The sequence below is a fragment of the Dreissena polymorpha genome, chromosome 7 (genome assembly GCF_020536995.1).
Source record: "Dreissena polymorpha isolate Duluth1 chromosome 7, UMN_Dpol_1.0, whole genome shotgun sequence".
Lineage (NCBI taxonomy): Eukaryota > Metazoa > Mollusca > Bivalvia > Myida > Dreissenidae > Dreissena > Dreissena polymorpha.
The window spans coordinates 4,078,246-4,097,687 of record NC_068361.1 but is presented as its reverse complement, the minus strand read 5'-3'; the positions used below and the strand labels follow the sequence as shown (position 1 = coordinate 4,097,687).

General features: G+C 35.7%; 1 protein-coding gene and 1 long non-coding RNA gene across 7 annotated transcripts in view; one reads left to right on the top strand and one right to left on the bottom strand.

Annotated features, from left to right (window-relative positions):
• The window catches only part of LOC127838745 (uncharacterized), a 40,663-nt gene that overhangs the window by 16,494 nt on the left and 4,727 nt on the right, over window positions 1-19,442 (bottom strand). For 2 of the 6 annotated variants that reach the window (XR_008029933.1, XM_052366723.1), the window contains exons 1-3: window positions 12,459-12,809; window positions 11,731-11,834; window positions 8,291-8,405 (exon numbers count right to left, since the gene is read on the bottom strand). The gene's annotated coding sequence lies outside the window, so the exon portion shown is untranslated. Of the gene's footprint in view, window positions 1-8,290; window positions 8,406-8,868; window positions 10,081-11,730; window positions 11,835-12,384; window positions 12,810-19,442 lie in introns of those variants that run through there. The other 4 variants (XM_052366719.1, XM_052366720.1, XM_052366718.1 and 1 more) reach the window with 4 other exon arrangements.
• On the top strand, window positions 14,354-17,189 carry LOC127838756 (uncharacterized). Its single transcript, XR_008029936.1, has 5 exons — window positions 14,354-14,405; window positions 15,072-15,137; window positions 15,416-16,092; window positions 16,441-16,485; window positions 16,701-17,189. It is a non-coding gene; the product is annotated as an uncharacterized LOC127838756 (long non-coding RNA).

The window sequence follows — 19,442 nt, the reverse complement described above, 5'->3', positions numbered from 1 at the left end:
TAGGCACAATGCTAAATATATTGAATTGGCACTGCAATGTTTAGCTATGTCCTAATTTGTATTGGAAAAAACTGGCCCAAAGAAGCTATCTCAGCAAAATATTTAAATCCTAAAATTGCCTCAGCTGGGGCAACCTATGAACGATTGTTTGGGAAATCTGCATTGCCAAACTGCCAAATTTTTCTTAAAATTGCTTCCACTAGGAGAACCTATGCCCAAATATTTTATCGAGAAAGGGCCTCCGCAAGTGGTATTTTGCCAGAACATTTATCCTAAATTGCCTTGGCTAGGGTAACCTATGCCCAAATTTGTATTAAGAAAATGCCTGGGCAAGGGCCCTAAAGGGGTTTTTTGCCTATACATTTTATCCTTAATTGTCTTTGCTAGGGGAACCTATGCCCAAATTTTTATATAGAAAAAGTCCGGTAAGGGCCCTACAATGGTATTTTTCAAAAACATTTTATCCTAAATTGCCTTGGGCCCTTGGCAAAATCATGTAAATTATGAATTGGCACTGCAATGTTTAGCTATGTCCTAATTTGTATTGGAAAAAACTGGCCCAAAGAAGCTATCTCAGCAAAATATTTAAATCCTAAGATTGCCTCAGCTGGGGCAACCTATGAACGATTGTTTGGGAAATCTGCATTGCCAAACTGCCAAATTTTTCTTAAAATTGCTTCCACTAGGAGAACCTATGCCCAAATATTTTATCGAGAAAGGGCCTCCGCAAGTGGTATTTTGCCAGAACATTTATCCTAAATTGCCTTGGCTAGGGTAACCTATGCCCAAATTTGTATTAAGAAAATGCCTGGGCAAGGGCCCTAAAGGGGTTTTTTGCCTATACATTTTATCCTTAATTGTCTTGGCTAGGGGAACCTATGCCCAAATTTTTATATAGAAAAAGTCCGGTAAGGGCCCTACAATGGTATTTTTCAAAAACATTTTATCCTAAATTGCCTTGGGCAATTGGCAAAATCATGTAAATTATGTGCCCAAAATCGCTCAGAAGCCACGATTTGGCATCTGTATTTTAAACAAGAGGGCCTGAAAGGCCCAAGTCGCTCACCTGAGATAACAAGATATTATTGGGACAAATCTTCTGACCAAGTTTCATGAAGATCGGAAAATAAATGTGGCCTATAGAGTGTTAACAAGGTTTTACTATAGCCATATAAGGAAAAATGCCCCGCCCCCTGGCAGCCATGTTTTTCAACCAACCGGCATCATTTTTGAACTCATCCAAGATATTATCGGGATGAATCTTCTGAGCAAGTTTCATGAAGATCGGACAGTAAATGTGGCCTCTAGAGTGTTAACAAGATTTTACTATAGCCATATAAGGAAAACTGCCCCGCCCCTTGGAAGCCATTTTTTTCAAGCAAACATAATTATTTTCGAAATCATCAAAGATATCATTGAGACCAATCTTCTGACCAAATTTCATGAAGATTGGACAATAAATGTGGCCTCTAGAGTGTAAACAAGGTTTTACTATAGCCATTTAAGGAAAAATGCCCCGCCCCTGGTGGCCATGTTTTTAAAGCAACCAAAACCATTTTCAAACTCATCCAAGATATCATTGGGACAAATCTTCTGACCAAGTTTCATGATGATCAGAAAATAAATGTGACGTCTAGAGTGTTAACAAGGTTTTACTATAGCCATATAAGGAAAATAGCCCCGCCCCTGTGGTGGCCATGTTTTTCAACCAACCGGCATCATTTTTGAACTCGTCCAAGATATTATTGGGATGAATCTTCTGACCGAGTTTCATGAAGATCGGACTATAAATGTGGCCTCTAGAGTGTTAACAAGATTTTACTATAGCCTTATTATATAGCCATATAAGGAAAAATGCCCCGCCCCTTGGCGGCCATGTTATTCAAGCAACCAAAACCATTTTCAAACTCATCCAAGATATCATTGGGACAAATCTTCTGACCAAGTTTCATGATCGATGATCAGAAAATAAATGTCACGTCTAGAGTGTTAACAAGGTTTTACTATAGCCATATAAGGAAAATAGCCCCGCCCCTGTGGTGGCCATGTTTTTCAACCAACCGGCATCATTTTTGAACTCGTCCAAGATATTATTGGGATGTATCTTCTGACCGAGTTTCATGAAGATCGGACTATAAATGTGGCCTCTAGAGTGTTAACAAGATTTTACTATAGCCTTATTATATAGCCATATAAGGAAAAATGCCCCGCCCCTTGGCGGCCATGTTATTCAAGCAAACGTAACCATTTTCAAACTCATCCAAGATATCATTAAGACAAATCTTCTGACCGAATTTCATCAAGATTGGACAATAAATGTGGCCTCTAGAGTGTTAACAAGGTTTTACTATAGCCATATAAGGAAAAATGCCCCGCCCCCTGACGGCAATGTTTTTCAACCAACCGGCATCATTTTCCAACTCGTCCAAGATATGATTGGGATGAATCTTCTGACCAAGTTTCATGAAGATCAGACAATAAATGTGGCCTCTAGAGTGTTAACAAGATTTTACTATAGCCATATATGTATATAGCCATATAAGGAAAAATGCCCCGCCCCTTGGCAGCAATGTTTTTCAAGCAAACGTAACCATTTTCAAACTCATCCAAGATATCATTGGAACCAATCTTCTGACCAAATTTCATGAAGATTGGACAATAAATGTGGCCTCTAGAGAGTGAACAAGGCAAATGTTGATGTCGCACAACGGACAACGTACAAAAGGCGATCACAAAAGCTCACCTGAGCACGTTGTGAGCTAAAAGTACCGGGGGGGGGGAACCCTGGGCCCCCCCCTCCTAGCATGTTTCAATGTTTTTTATACATGGGTATCGGATCCGTTCGCCCTAGTAACACGTTCGCCCTGGCTCCGTTTGCCCTGGGTCCGTTCGCCCTATACTATCATTTGCATATTGGGGTATAAACAGTTGAATTTTCACACATTTAAGCAAGTTTGTACTTTAAGTTTTCATTAATTAATATAATAAGCAATAAGTGAAAATTACTGGCCTTTGTTACAAACACCCTTACAAGTTAAAGAGCGCCGTCTTTTATATTTAGGTAACACTTTTTTGTTTGATATTTTTGGAATAACCAAACTGTGAATTATCCCAGTATATAAAATGGAGCTCAACTATCTGGTTCTATTATACCAAAAATGGATAATGTGTGCATTTCGTGCAATTTGGAGGTATGACCTAGACAACATAGGGAAGCGGACAACGTAAACGAGCGAGGCATGGTATTGCGCATGAGGGGATGGTTAGAGGGTTAGGGTAAGGGTTAGGGGTCGGGTTAGGGTTAGCCTTAACCCATACCTTAACCCGACCCCTAACCCTAACCCTAACCTAACCATAACCCAGGGTTATCTCCCCTATACCATGCCTTGCTCGTTGTAATTGTCCTCTTCCTGACAACATGCGGTTACACTCGACATCAAATTTAACTTTTCAGTTATTATTATTTTATCATTATTAGTACTATTAGCATTTAAAATAAACTATTTGGAACTGGTGAGTATGTAAATTCTAAATTATAATGTACACAAAATAAAGTGCATCATTTATTATTTTATATATAAGCTGTATATTTATAAATCTTTTATAATAATATGTCACAAAATGTGTATTATAATCATTAAGATTATGAGATTTTGAGGGTAAGTTCTTGCCTTGTTTATCGTTCTTTCATTCAACAATATATAGGTCACCGTTTCTCGCTTTATCTAATTTCTTGTAATCTTGTCGATCCCTGCATTAGCAAATAAATTTAAAATTCATATACATGTAATCATCACTAAATCTCAATAAAAACATCAATATTCATTTAATATAACTGATCAACTTGCAATAATTCCCACGTGCATTGCGCTGTGTGAAGTAGCAACTGGCCTTTATTAATCATTGTCGATTAATTAAGAGATTAAAGAGATAACAGTCTGTGTTAATTGATTGTATTACGGACTATATTTTAATCAATTAAAGCCGTGATGTCAGCGAAATTTGTCAATGTCAGTGTCAGTTCATGAAATTTGATACAGTTATTAGCGTTGTTAATTAGTAAAATATTTTTTAATTGCAATTTTTTCCTGTTTTGTTATATAAAATGCCTTATTGAAATTATTGTGGAATGGAAATGTAATCAATTTTTAGTGTTTTTTTTTAATTTAAAAAATCAATATTGCTTACAGTGTGTTTCTTTTAGGAATCTCGAATAAGGCCTATCGTCAGGCCCAACGAGGAGATGATGAGTTGCATTTCCTATGCAGACAGTGTGAGGAAAGAAACTGGCAAGAAATCACTGACACCGATGCGGATGAAGGAGCTATCACCAGCACTGACAAATAATCGATGGACAACTCGACAACTACAGATGTATCATCTATCGCCGCTGATCTCGAACCATTGGATGGGACATTCAATATCACGCAACGCAACTTATACGTGACAATGGAACCGACAGAGACTTTCGTATATATTTAGACCTTTTTTCATTTTTTTTTTTCATTTCAATACCTGCATATTTGAAAATATCTTTACCACGAAGCAAGGTAATCACGCTTTCGCGGTTATGACACGTGTATTGTTGATTGTCATCACCCGCCCGCGGTAATGTACTTGTCAATTATGTTGTTAATTGATCGGTCTCTTTTATAACGATAATTACTACTTTTTTGTGTCATGTCAATATGTCTACTCCAAACCAACCAACAAATTTCAAATTTCCAAAACAGAATTTCGGGAATTTTTTTTTCCCGAAATCGTTATTTCAACCCAATATTCTTTTTAAGAGCACTAGCGGAGCCTAAATTACCGGACACAGTGATCGAAGATGTTCCTATAACTTTCACCATGCTATTGTTGTACTGTACACTGTATTTGTTTCATGTACATATTTGTATGATTTATATGCATGTATTGATTAATGTAAAGGTGTTACATAATGTGTTCATTGTATTATACTTTATTCTTTATTGATTTGTTTCATGTACATCTTTGTATTATTTATATGCATGTATATATATATACTGAACTCAATAAATAGTGAAGGTAACAATAAAATGTTTAAAAGTTAACAAATTTCATTATATTAATGCTTCCCTGCTTTGATAATAAAATTTAGGGCGAACAGACCCAGGGCGAACAGGATTTAAGGCGAATGGGAATAAGGGCGAACTGAAATAAGGGCAAATTGACACGGATTCTTATACATGTATATCTGTTATTATCAAAATCTTGATAATAGCAGAGTTGATGTAACCTGAGGACTTTATTTTTTCTTTACCATTCACATACCGTAAAAACTCACTCATAGGTTTACCCGCTCATACGTCGGGGGTATAAAATATGGTTCGAAAATGTGACATTTTGTGTATGTGCACTTCATAAGTCGGATAAAAATTACAGACAATAGGAAAATAGCGTCATTTAAATTGCGACCCCATCAAATTTATTTCCGAGTCTGTGGCGCAACTATATTGTTTAACATGTTAATTATATTAAACAAACCCAATATTATGGTAGCTTAAAATAGTATTACATTGCAATTTGATAATTAGTATAAATAATCTAATAAAACACTGCCATTATTTACGATATATGTGTTTAGGAATTTTGTAAACGGGGGCATCCGCCATAGTTAGGAACTGTATAGAAAGTTGTAAATCGGAAGTAATCGGTATATCTCAAAAAAGGATAAATGTTTTCATCGTTTCAATGCTTAGGGCAGAATAATTTTGGCAAATCGGAACTCAACTTGCGTTTAACATTTGCTCAATTAACCGTTAAACTCTACCTCTGTTCTTTGCAAAAGATTCGAAGGCAGAGCTATGCACATGCTATTATTTAATTGGACGATTGCCATTGAGGAACAAACACACGATTGGTTCGGCATGTGAATGCTAGACAAAGGAAGCCAATTCTGTCGGCGAGAAATGTGTCGCTTTATGGCTTAAGACAGGAAGCGGCTTTGCTTTAATAGTAAAACTGTCAATTCACACAGAGCGCAAATTTCGGAAGACTTTAACTGACTCTTTGTTTACAATTCCAGAAAAAAAACACTTGCTAACATTAAAATTTGGATTAAATTATCAAAAGAAAGCAAAAGCAAAGTTGAACAAGGGACAAAATTGTCACAAAACCAGGTTTTCATTGTGAAAAAAAAATCTGATAAAGGGAGAAAACTCAAACTGAACTTTTGAAATGAACAAACAAAATTAACCCCCTTTGTAAGTTTGTTTTTAAAAAAAATCTATTTTTAGTCGTGGCGACATTGACATTGGAGATATTGACGTGATTCTTTCGTGCGACACACCGTCCCATGATGGTGAACAAATGTGCAAAATGATTTTAAAATCTCACAATGAATGACATAGTTATGGCCAGGACAAGCTCATTTATGGCCATTTTTGACCTTTGAACTCAAAGTGTGACCTTGACCTTGGAGAAATCGACGTAATTATTTTGCGCGACACACCGTCCAATGATGGTGAACAAATGTGCCAAATGATTTTAAAATCTGACAATGAACGACATAGTTATGGCCCGGACAAGCTTGTTCGGCCCGCCCGCCAGCCAGCCCGCCCGCATTCGCCAATCTAATAACCAGTTTTTTCCTTCGGAAAACCTGGTTAAAAATATTATTAAATTAATTCGCGTTAGTTCAAATACATGTAAGACGTTTTGCATTGTAAATCAACGAGTTTTCATGACAACAACAACTTTTACAACCATTACTGCGACGACGCGGGGATCGATCTACCTCCATTTTTTTCATTAACTATCTCATAAGTCGAGACTATAATTTTAATCAGCTTTTGGAGGGAAAAAATCTCGACTTATGACTGCATTTTTACAGTAAATATCCTCTTCTTTACAATGAGCAAAATCATGTTAATTATGTGCCCAAAACCGCTCAGAAGCCACGATTTGGCCCAACCTAGCAACTTGCACATTCGGTGCTCGCACAAGTTGGCCCCCTAAAATAACTCAAAAGCCTGCTACAAAGAATCCTAATGACAACCCTGATGTTGTTATTTAAAGGGCATGGAAATAAGCAAATGTTAAATATTTTTAGTTTCTGATCTGTTAAAAAAGGCTTTCCTAACTTTTTAAACAAACAATACTATATAGTAATACTAATTTCATGTTCACCTTGCTATATTTTAAGATAATCTCTTGTTGGGTAGAGTCAAGTTACATGTACCATTACCGGATCAGAAGCGTAATTAAGTTGTTCTGGTGAAAAGCAATAAATGTTTTGAGACTTCTTTTACACCAGTTTGATTAAATATTACCTTTGCTTACTGATTCAGCACATAGTCTTATTTTTTAACGCAGGCAAAATGTATTTGTGATACCTTTTTTTCGCCACAATACATGCATTAACGGATCAGTTGTAGCAATAACGCATCACATGACTGAAACCACTCAGTGGGGCATCTTACACCTATTAGAACTGTCGAAACATGAAATGTGTTGTTTACAATGACCAGGTTACATTGCCAGTTATAAATTATATCTCTTTTTTTTGTTATTAATTGTTTTCTATATGTGATCTTGTATCCACACTTTACGCATGGTGTTCTTGTGTGAATTATCTGTTGAAAATCCTAAAAAGATCAAAAAGATATGGGCATCTTATAAACCATGTAAATTGTTTGAATCATATCCAATCATTAATACAGAACATAAATAAAATATTTAGATTGAGATCATTTATTGTAAGAATCAACAAGATTTGCATATATTTTATTATAATATATTATCAATACGAATATTATCACACTTGATCCGTTATTACCCTAAGTCTTCATTTCATTTAAGGAGTTGCAAACTCTTAAATAACAAAGACAGGCCATTTTTTAAACTTAACAAAAATGCCAAGTGTTGTATATCATTGAAAAGGTCTTTAAAAATGCTATGGTTAAATAGTTATTGCATTTTGAATTTGACATGGTTACGGACAACATGATGCCAAAGAAAAAGAATTATATAGGTCATTAAATTATTTTTTTATAAATTACTTAATTTACATAAAGTGCCAAGTATTGTATATCCTTGCAAAGGTCTTTGAAAATGCAAATCATTGCAGTTTAGATGAATTGTTTATCTTTAATGGTTACAAAGGTATGGTATTTTGAAGTTGACATATAATTGTAAAATATTTAAAGAACTTGATGCTGTACGTTCCCAAATAATTTCCCACAAGAACCATGTAACTGATCATCATTGCTGAACATTAAATATTAGATTTACCATTCAAAAAGGCCACAATCATTACATGCTGTACCTTATTGTTTTAGAATCTTCAGGTCACCCTTGCTGTAGTCCTCCAGCAACTTGAAGACATACACAGCCGTGTCACCGTCGTATATGATGTTATAATATTCAGGATAACCAGGAACCTGAAGCATAAAAATACAAAAATAAACTTCATAATGAGTATTTTAATCATCATTTTCTTTTTTAATTAATAGTAATATGAAATAGTTCACACAATACTGCTAGTAAGTTCACTTAAAACTGTTAGTAAGGTTAAAGATAACAAATCAAGGGTACAGGAATACTGATTAGTTGTTATTCGAAAGTTATCTAAGACTTGGTTTGTACATCACATGCTATACATTTGAAATTAATATGTAGCTTCTTAAGTGATGTTTAGCTGAAAACAAAACAAAACAAAAAAGAAACAATAAAACAAAACTGTAAAATATCATAACAGTAAAATATAAATAACAATCATGCTGCCAAAACCAACTTTCAACTGACCGTAATGCAATTGTGGTGATCAAACTGTTTAACGCATTATCACCTTTCAACTGAACAAAAAGCTAAGTGTGGTTATCCAACTGTTGAACAGCTTATCACCTGAGATATTACTTTGCCCCTAAAACCTCTTGGATTTTCTATCTTCTTCAAAACTGTGTTGAACTCTTTTTCGTGTAAGGATTGGCTGTTCAGAGTTGCTGCCTTCTGGTTGTTGAATGGTGAAAGCATGATTCACGAGCTTTTTCACATTCGCTTTGACTTCTTTGATAGTTAATTTGCGTTTACCAACAGACAGTAAATAACACGTTATATCCTCTGGGTTCTGCTTTAAGATATGTCGTCTGAAGTTTAGCTGGGCCTTCAGGGCATCAAGCTTTTCAGTTTTTTTTGTTATTTCGTTAAGGGCACTCGCAACCTACTCCTCAGATTGCCATAACCCAAAATGTATCATTTTCTTTGAGTATCCCTCCAGGCAACTCAAATTTGTTTTCTCTGGCATCACTTCACCTAACTGCATTTGAGACAGAATAAGACGCTCAACATTCATATTTAAAACAGTAGATCTTGCAGGTAATTTTTCACACTGCTTTCCAACTATTTTCAAAACACATTTTATGACATGTTCAACATTTTGAGCACTTACATTCAAAGACAAAAGAGTGTATATACATTGCCTTAATTCATAACTGTATTTTCCCTCAATGCTGTCATAAAAACTAACTGACTGTGACTCATTCAGCATATCTGCCAGCCAATCACGCTCTTCTTCCATGTTTGACACTCTTTCATTTTTTGCCTGCTGTTCTCGTTCTTTATTTGCCAAATCAGTTTCAAGCCTTGCATTATTACTTCTTACATCATCAATCTGTTCTGTCATTTGCCCTATTTCTTAGTTTAGCTTGTTTATTTTTGCAACATTACGAGAGTGCTGCAACCTGATTCTTTTCAAAGTTTTGTCTTTCATTTTGATTCTCTTTTCAAAATATTGTATAAGAGTTTTCTGAGTAGTAATGGTTTCTTTCATTTTCATTATTGTTTTTTCCAAGTTTTGCTTTTTTTCAGTTCAGTTACGGATCCTTTCAACTGTTCATTTTCTTCATTTAGACTTATTTTCCAGGGCCAAATCAATGCTTACATTTTTATATGAACAATCATCCCCACTTTTCAAGGTCGCCGTGGTGTAATGGATATGGTGTCCGCCTAGCAACCGGGAGGTCACGGGTTCGATGCCCACCGTGGGAGCGTTCTTTAGATCTCCCCCAAAGACACCAAGTACTGGTTCTAGGCCCAGGAAACAGACTCGAGAGCATTTATATAAGCCTTAGGCTTTCGATGCAATCGAGCTAAAATAAATAGGTTTAAACTATCCCCACTTTTGATGCATGGTAGACTGGAATTTTTGTTTTTTAATGAATAGCAGTCTTTGGAAGTAGAATTTCGGAGTTGAGAAATAGCTGGAGTGCTTCATGTCCTCCTCCTTTATTTTTGTTCTTGACAAGTTTACGATATGTTTCTTGAGCTTTTTTTAAACATTGTCTGTAGGATGATTCCGATGGTTTAACTGAATGATGATCTTGATCTAGAGACTTTAACCATATGACAATTGTTGCATTGGATACATTTTGTTTTAATTTATTCTTTAATTCGGCATGTGCCGCCATTTTCGCCTTGATCCTCGTCCTCAAAAAACTGGTGAGGAGGAGCACTATAGGGGAAAAGTGTTAGTATGTGTTAGTATTTGTGTTAGTAAGTGTTTGGTGTACTTTTTACTGATCCAATATTTCACTCTTTACAAATAAGTACACCCATATATGACTATTCATGCACACAACCTCAAATATTGGTACAACAAGAGGGCCAAGATGGCCCTAGTTCGCTCACCTGAGAGGAGTCGGTTCATTCTTTACCAAATGTCAAACTTTACCTTTGTCCAGACAAACATCCTGGTCAAGTTTCATCATTATTGAACCAAAACTCCGGCGCATGGAGTGTTTTTGTTTTTGTAAGATTTGACCTGGCCATTTCCTATATTTTGAGTAGACTGGGGGCCATGTTTTTCAACAGACCAGAACCACTTTTGAACTCAACCAACATATCATTAAGGCAAACATTTTGACCATTTCATGAAAATTGGGCCAAAAATGTGACTTCTAGCGTGTACACATGTTTTCACCATATACATAGAGAGAAAAATGCCCCGCCCACTGGCGGCCATGTTTTTTTACCGATCTGGACCATTTTCGAACTCGTCTGAGATATCAATAAAACCTATGTTTTGAGCAACTTTAATGATGATTGGGCAAATATTGTGACTTCTAGAGTGTTTACAAGGTTTCTCTATAGCCAAATAAGGAAAACTGCCCCACCCACTGGCAGCCATGTTTTTCAACGGACCGGAACCACTTTTGAACTCAACCAACATATCATTAAGGCAAACATTTTGACAAAGTAAAATGAAGATTGGGTATGAAATGTGACTTCTACAGTGTTTACAAGGATTTTCTTATTTTTTGACCTAGTGACCTAGTTTTTGACACAGCATGACCCAGTTTCGAACTCGATCGAGATATCATTGGGACAAATCTTCTGACCAAGTTTCATGAAGATCTGACAATAAATGTGACCTCTAGAGTGTTTACGAACAAATGTGGACGGACGGACGACGGACAAAGAGCTAAAAATACACCAAAAAGGACATTGATTTCTTGTGTGGGTTTACTGTAAGAAAATTTTTTATCTAATTTTCCCCCAAATAGTACATGTAGGCTTTTGCAAGTTACTTTGTTTGTTTTACATGATTAACATAACAGACCACCTGTGAATAGGGACATAGTATGTATGCCGAGAAATGCATTCAGCACATATCCATCAACAGATTTTGTTAGAGATTAAGACACCCTAGGCTACCCTGAGCATTTCATTATTTTATCTGGATTGCTTTTCTATCATCATGAAATTTACCTGATGCAGTGCTAATTCTTGTTTGATAGTTTTGTTCTTTGCCTCCATTGCTGTAATTATATCACGTTGCCGTCACAAATGGCATTAGTCGGAGTAGTTTCCCCCTGCAAAAGATAGTTTGGAACTTGGAAAAAATTCATAACAAGAGCACAGCATAACGGGTGCCAACGCTCGGCTGTGGGTGCAGTTTTTAATAAATGAAATTGAAAGCTTGTCAGATTATATTTTTTTTAGAGGTCACAGTTACCTTGACCTTTGACCTAGTGACCCAAAAATGGGTGTGGCGTGTAGAACTCATCAAGGTGCATCTACATATGAAGTTTCAAAGTTGTAGGTGGAAGCACTTTGATTTTAGAGCCAATGTCAAGAATTTAGCACGATGCAGGTGGACGACACCACTAGATGGCTATGACAATACCTCGGGTTTTCTCCGAAAACAGCCGAGCTAAAACCACACGAATATTAATCATGCATTCTGAGAATTCACCGATAGCACCAATAAAGTAACAGTTTTATTATATGACAGGCGACAAAAATTCCACTCGTCCGCTAGTATTGACGAGTGAAATCTTGAAAGGACGAGTGAATTTCCCTAAAGCTCTCGTCCTACAGGACGAGTGAAAAAAACTGATTTTAAAATATGTATTTTCTGACCAGTAAGACTCTTTTTCATTAAATAAAATCATTTCTTAAAGCATATCTATTCCGAAAGTAGAACGCGAATGAACCGGAAATCTTGGGAACGTCTCTTTTCCGGGAAACACTCTTTTCCATTTTCCTGATTCCATTGGCTGTTTCGTCCCCTGTTTCGATTGGCTGTTTCGGCTATGGAAAATAGTTGTATGGCCATACACGAGAAAGACCGGTTATGGAAGAGAAAGACCGGTTATAAAACATTTAGTTTTAGAAAGACGTCCGAGGACTAAAAGATAAAAAGTAAATAGTAATAACATAAATTTCATTCTTAAATACGAATGAAATTATATGTACTGGTACTAGTCTTCTATCTGCAATGGTCAAATATGGATGTGTATGGTGTACTTAATAAATAAATAAACTACACGTATGGTTTATAAGTTTAATGTACATCGATAATAAATATATAATCAGGCAACATGATAGTGCGCGTGCATGTGATGAGCGCTACTGCAAGTCGACTAAGGCCACAGTAAATTACTCTTAAAACTACACCATCGTTCATTACTGCAATTCGACTATGGCCACAGTTAATGACTCTTAAAATGACACCACCGTTCATTACTGGAAGTCGACTATGGCCACAGTACATGACTCTTAAAATGTCACCACTGTTCATTACTGCAATTCGACTATGGCCACAGTAAATGACTCTTAAAATAACACCATCGTTCATTACTAAACGTCGACTATGGCCACAGTAAATGACTCTTAAAATGTCACCACTGTTCATTACTGCAAGTCGACTATGGCCACAGTAAATGACTCTTAAAATGTCACCACTGGTCATTACTGCAAGTCGACTATGGCCACAGTAAATTACTCTTAAAATGTCACCACTGTTCATTACTGCAGTTCGACTATGGCCACAGTAAATGACTCTTAAAATAACACCATCGTTCATTACTAAAGGTCGACTATGGCCACAGTAAATGGCTCTTAAAATGACACCATCGTTCATAACTGCAAGTCGACTATGGCCACAGTAAATGACTCTTAAAATAACACCATCGTTCATTACTGCTAGTCGACTATGGCCACAGTAAATGACTCTTAAAATAACACCATCGTTCATTACTGCTAGTCGACTATGGCCACAGTAAAAGACTCTTAAAATGACACCATCGTTCATTACTAAAAGTCGACTATGGCCACAGTAAATGACTCATAAAATAACACCATCGTTCATTACTGCAATTCGACTATGGCCACAGTAAATGTCTCTTAAAATGACACCATTGTACATTACTGCAAGTCGACTATGGCCACAGTAAATGACTCTTAAAATGACACCATTGTACATTACTGCAAGTCGACTATGGCCACAGTAAATGACTCTTAAAATGTTACCACTGTTCATTACTGCAAGTCGACTATGGCCACAGTAAATGACTCTTAAAATGTCATCACTGTTCATTACTGCTTGTCGACTATGGCAACATTAAATGCTATCTAGGTCCCTGTGGCATACAAAACGTGATTTTCCATTGTCACATCGACGGTGGAAGACAGGTGAGCAATGGTTTCATAGGATTTCTACATGTTCTAGTGGTTACAATAATGTAAAAGAAAGTCATATATATTTTACTCTTCATTGGATCACATAAGTTCATAGGAATTTGGTCGAAGTTCTATCGCCATTTCATTCCGATCTTTTTTATATATATTTCAGTGACGTTTTGTGGTTGCTTATCCATTGCAAATTTATTACAAACGTAGACGCGGCACCAAAAAGTTCCATCGGATATGGATTTTGCGTTTTCACGTTAGAGGTATTAATTCATACATTACTCTCCGTTGCATGCCTATTGATTATCATATTCAAATATTAATGCACAATTTCATTAACGTATTGTCATACTCTTGAAACAGTGTACATGCTATAATCATTTGGTTCTTTTTTAACAGTTTTTTCCTCATGTAATTCAGGCATTGACTGTCGTGGAGAAAAACATCCAAGATACCTTTTCAGAAAACGGGTAAGTTGTAATTGTCATAAATAAGGTAGCTTTTCTGCAATTAAATTCAATGCACTGATATACTAAGCTTATTCAAAATGTGCGTTAATGCTTACAAAAACTGACTTTAACAGAAGAAAAGCTTTGTAAACGGCGTAGTATTCGAACTCGGTCTTGCCACCGAAACCTATGTGTGACGGTGTTGTGGAATTGGTCTTGATGCGTCTGTTACTTGCCCAAAGTCAATAGCTACTTCGAATTCTATGAGCTCCGAACGAAATAGATAAACTCTATATGAGAAATTCGTAAAGACCAAAGTATCGCAATGATCCGGTTGCATTACGAACAGGCACTTAGTACAGTACAATGCCTAGCAATGGCAACTGTATATTGCATAAGCGCTTGGCATTCAAAATACCAATTATATTGAAAGCTATCTGTGTTCCCTTATTTATATAACCACTTTATATTTAGGATAAGAGCCGAAATATTTTGAATCAATCAACGATAAAAGTCGAGGTTCGATTGTAAAGAAAAAATATGTGTTATTCGCTTATTCACAATTTCTCCTGACAAACGGTACCATACACAATGTAAAACTTTCCCTTTCTTTGATTTCATACAAATTTCACAAAACATGGGAAATTGATTGCTTACTTAAACTGTCAATAATGACGACATTTACAGGAACCACCCTTTGGTAAAGCTCGTAGCTAACGAAAAGCTGAAATCAGCTTACAAGAAGAACAAAAGGTATTTCGTATTATATATTTTTTTTATTGAGTATTGATTTTTTTCATGAACTATTCCAGTCAGCCATAACATAATCATTGGGCCGTTTACAATGGATTTAGAAAGTGAAAAATAAACATAATATTGCATATGACCGATTTTGTAAAGGTTAAAAATTAGTATGTGGAAAGATATACATCTAAGGTCGTGCTCGATCGAGACTGCCATCAACATTTGTTAAAAACTAAACTTAAACTTATAAAAATTAAAACCAATACCATTTCTATATTAAATTACAGACTAGTTTCATCGTATACAGAATCCGTCCTCGTCAAGGAAGCGTGTTCAGTGATCATGCAAGAGGTAAAGAGTATGGTCTTTGATTATTTTTTGTAACAAGTATTATCTTACAATAATATATACGTTTTCAAAACATGATTTTATTTATAAGATTGCGTAACATTTTGTTCATTTTGTGCACAACCACATTTTATTCACGAAAGTATAAACTTGCGCTGTGTTTGTGTAAATTTAATTCGTCAAATGTAAATATTTTAAATGTTAATGGGAAGAACAAATTCTTAAAATGTACAATATCTCCATATAACATGCCTGTTAGACTGTCAATAGACATAGAATCCCGTTTTATTTTTTACGCGGTTTTTTTAAAGGCGAGTCCGAACAATATAAATAGTAAAGGCAAAAATTTAAAGTTATATAATTAATTGAAAAAAGTATATCGGTTTCGAATGTCATACAATAATTATTTTCTTCTTTGGTGTCAAAGTAAACTACATATTCGTACAGAAAATATTTCACAGTACATGTATGTAAAATTTGTTAAATATTCTCATAATCGTTTGTTTCATCATAAAACTGCACGCGACTGGATGTAGTTATAAAGAGGCCACAGAGGCTCTGCAACGAACGGTGGCCAAAAGTATTTTCACAGCATATAGCCTGGCAACAACTCACCGTATGTATTGTCCATATCATTAATACTACAATGATCAGTTTTGTAAAAAAATATAGCAGTCATATTAGGTTTTTCTTTTCGTATAAATGTCATAGAAATTTCATTCGGATTTACGTTTTACAAAATGGTTTAAAGAGATATCTGTAACGTGTTTTAGCATAACCAAGCCATTAATACAATTACTAGTCACAGACAATTTATGATTAGTAAAAGTTTATCGTATCATCGAAATAAAACAATTACTTATAAGTGTCTTCGTAGCCTTTGACACTTTAAAAGTTTGACTTGTTATGTAACTTGATGTGTTTTTAGTTCATTTTCACAAATATTTTGGGTTTTTTAATGCAGGCTCGAGCATAAAAGAATATTGATCAAGCGCCCTAGCAGATAGACGTAAGTAAAACACGGAACATAAATTTTACAGATGAAATTGTAGGTGCTCATGAAATTTCATGTAAGAAATTTTTCTGGATAGTAGATGTATATTCATGTTAAAAAGCAAGTTTTCTTGTAGCGAATGTCACAACTTTCTTGGTACTCAAAAACTGTGTGAGAATCCTAGTCAATATGTCGTACCAGATTGGATTTTGTTGCAATCTATTTCAAAGGTAAAGCCTGGTGAACACAAAGACGCTAACATCCTGCAGAAAAGTTCAACATGGCTGACAACACCGTACGGCCGGAAGATGTGTTAGGACAAAAGTGGGATCGTTGCATTGCAGACACCGGTTTACTGTTAACTGTTGAGTTATCGATCCGGACAGAACTTAAGTGTGCACCACTGCAGTATGATGACATTTAAGTTTTATAGACTTTCATGCAATAGTTACTGTCACACAGCTCCGGACATTGAAAGTGGAAGGACGAAGAACCACACAGAAACAATATCGGCGAATGATGATGTATATTTGTTTAAAGTTTCGTGAAATAGGTACTGTGAAATAGCTCCGGACGTACAACCTTCCTGAATTTCAATCTATTAAGGGGCAATAAATTAATAACGCGTGCACCGCAGTATGATTGAACACATTCATATTAAGTTTAATGAAATTTAATAAATAATTATTGATAAACACCTCCGGACATCGCCAAAATAATATTCCCTCACTGTCTTAGAAGGGTAAAAAGCCATCATAATGGAGGTGTCATTTTGTCTACTTACAAGAGTTGGCGCATTCGGATTAAATGCGTATTCTACATGCAATAATAAATGCATGCAAAAATAAATATCTTTCTTGCAACAAGCGTAAATCTACTGCAAATCTTAGCAAAACATTTGCAAACGTTTGTGCGTGTGTATAGTGACGCAATCATACGTTTTTCCATAGGTAATTTGTTTCTTAATGACAATATGTTTATATTTGATTAATAAAATACCTGGGTATTATATGAATATGTCAGTTTCTGTTCCGAATCGCCCCCGTGCTTCTTTTTAGCAGCACCATGTACCTTTTGGGATCAAAGATCTTACCCTGTATTATACATACGTACGTGGTCCTTTATTCATGGCAGGTGATGAATTGCCAAAACAGAACGGCACAAAACGAAACAAAAAACAAAAAGAGTACAATAAAGCCGGTGTCACCGCTTTGGAACGGTCAATGTTAACTACTGGGCAGGTTAAACAGGTTAATGAGCGCTCAAACTCATACGTGAATCAGGAATATTCATTATACATACAAGTGTAAAATATAGTACTCTTACATTGTATTATATTTATGGCTATATGGTTGATAAGAGCGCCTATGTCTTTTGACTAAATCTCGTTCATATTTCAGTATTTATGGCTATATGGCGAATAAGAGCGACTATGTCTTTTGAATAAATGCTTATAATGGGATAAGAGCGCGTTTGTCTTTTCATTAAATCTCGTTCTAATTTCCGTATTTATTGCCTATATGGATGATAAAAGAGACTATTTGTTTTAACAAAATGTCGTTCATATTTCCGTATTAATGCTTATCAAGGGAAAAGAGCGCCTATGTATATTGACTAAATCTCGTTCATATTTCCGTATTAATGGCTATATGGCGGATAAGAGCGCCTATGTGGTTTGCCTAAAACTCGTTCACAATTTTGTATTAATGCTTATAATGGCATAAGAGCGCCTTTGTCTTTTTACAAAATCTCATTCACATTTTCGTATTAATGCTTAAACATAGATAATTGGGGTTATTTACTGTGGCCATAGTCGACTTTCAGTAATGAACGATGGTGTCATTTTAAGAGCCATTTACTGTGGCCATAGTCGACTTGCAGTAATGAACGATGGTGTAATTTTAAGATTCATTTACTGTGGCCATAGTCGACTTCCAGTAATGAACGATGGTGTCATTTTAAGAGTCATTTACTGTGGCCATAGTCAACTTTTAGTAATGAACGGTGGTGTCATTTTAAGATTCATTTACTGTGACCATAGTCGAATAGCAGTAATGAACGATGGATGTCATTTGAAGAGTCATTTACTGTGGCCATAGTCGACTTGCAGTAAGGAACGATGGTATTATTTTGAGAGTAATTTACTGTGGCCATAGTCGAATTTCAGTAATGCACGATGGTGTTATTTTAAGAGTCATTTACTGTGGCCATAGTCGACTGGAAGTAATGAACGATGGTGTCATTTTAAGAGTCATTTACTGTGGCCATAGTCGACTTTTAGTTATGAACGATGGTGTCATTTTAAGAGTCTTTTACTGTGGCCATAGTCGACGTGCAGTAATGAACGATGGTCTTATTTTAAGAGTCATTTACTGTGGTCATAGTCGACTTTTAGTATTGAACGATGGTGTCATTTTAAGAGTCATTTACTGTGGCCATAGTCGACTTTTAGTATGGAAAAAGGGTGTCATTTTAAGAGTCATTTACTATGGCCATAGTCGACAATTAGTATTGAACGATGGTGTCATCTTAAGAGTCATTTACTGTGGCCATAGTCGACCTTTAGTAATGAACGATGGTGTTATTTTAAAAGTCATTTACTGTGGTCATAGTCGACTTGCAGTAATGAACGATGTTGTCATTTTAAGAGGCATTTAATGTGGCCATAGTCGACATTTAGTAATGAACGATGGTGTTATTTTAAGAGTCATTTACTGTGGTCATAGTCGACTTATAGTATTAAACAATGGTGTCATTTTAAGAGTCATTTACTGCGGCCATAGTCGACTTTCAGTAATAAACGATGGCGTCATTTTAAGAGTCATTTACTGTGGCCATAGTCGACTTGTAATAATAAACGATGGATGTCATTTTAAGAGTCATTTACTGTGGCCATAGTCGACTTTTAGTAATGAACGATGGTTTCATTTTAAGAGTAATTTACTGCGGCCATAGTCGACTTGCAGTAATGA